Consider the following 1,269-nt stretch of genomic DNA (forward strand, 5'->3'; position numbering starts at 1 on the left):
TGGAGGGCAGACATAGTCGGTAAGCATGATTGGTCCGAGTCAACATTTCTATGGGAAACAAATAAATCAAACGTTTTAACTGTTTGATGTGAGATCACCAGCATCTGATCGGTCAGTTGAATATCTTGCACTGCAGAAACAATTCTGAAAATTATAATTGGCTAGAACGTGTAAAAAAAAATAAATAAGGTGGCGGAACTACAAATGTTTTTTTCTGACAAATAGAATGACTGTTTATTTCTCAATAGAAGTCTACAGGATTGTGGAGCCAGCAGGAACTTCCTGTTTGGACTCCAAGGGGGAGGAGTCACTCACAACAGCTCTCTTATTAATATAATATAATTTACATTTTTATTGTCTACCTCTATAGCTCATTTGTGTTTACATTTCATTGTCACCATGTGTGTCTGCTCATTTATCGTATTATATTACCTTTTTAAAATGTTATGTGTCTTTACTGGTTTTAATGCTTGCATTCTTTGTATTTTGTTTGTACTTTTACGTTTTTATAGGGAGACAATCTTCACATCAATCCAGGTACAGCAGATGGAAAAATCACTCTGGTGCATTGGCAGCAATGCTTTTTAATGTGCAATGTCCTCGTTAAATAAATACAAATTTACAGTCAATGGTGGAAATGCACAAGCCAAAGCAATTACTGGTAAGTAATAAATGGAGTATAAATGATTTTAAACTAGTATTTGCATTTGGTTTTTTGAGCTTTTATACCTACGTTAAAAAAAAGAGATAATTTCAAAATTAAAGCACGATCACACACTAAGTATCCACTTATGTTAAGTTTCTAGTCCCTTTTTCAAAAAACTTTGTTCTCACAGGATTATCTGGACATGTTGGTGGTTACCATTTTCAACACCTTCCTTCAACAATAGCAGTTTGTTGTGAAGATGTTCTAATTCTGCGCTGCTTTTAACATGGATCAAATACTTTTATTTTGTTTGATCTTGTAAGTCATACGTTCCCCTTAAAATGGCCATTTTGTTTTATGATTACAACAAATGTTTATTTCAAAATGACCAGCTATGTTTTTGACTCAATTAAAAATGTACTTTTCATTTGTGCACTGAGCTGTCTTTATGGTTTAATTTGTGCAATAATTACAGTTACAAAAAACTGGATGGTAGGTATTTTCACTCCACATGAAACGTTATAAAATATTCACTTTTCAGTCCAGCTTGTGTGGAGCGACACAGCTTGACTCAGTCCAACATTTCTGTTTCATCCAACACACACAAATAAAATCCAAAAATC

The 1,269-nt window shown here is 33.6% G+C and overlaps 1 long non-coding RNA gene across 1 annotated transcript; it reads left to right on the plus strand.

The window, feature by feature from the left end:
- The first annotated feature begins 19 nt into the window (after nucleotides 1-19).
- Nucleotides 20-1,073, plus strand: LOC112138244. Its single transcript, XR_002917737.2, has 2 exons — nucleotides 20-661; nucleotides 837-1,073. It is a non-coding gene; the product is annotated as an uncharacterized LOC112138244 (long non-coding RNA).
- Nucleotides 1,074-1,269: the final 196 nt, after the last annotated feature.

The sequence above is a fragment of the Oryzias melastigma genome, unplaced genomic scaffold, assembly GCF_002922805.2.
Source record: "Oryzias melastigma strain HK-1 unplaced genomic scaffold, ASM292280v2 sc06756, whole genome shotgun sequence".
NCBI lineage: Eukaryota > Metazoa > Chordata > Actinopteri > Beloniformes > Adrianichthyidae > Oryzias > Oryzias melastigma.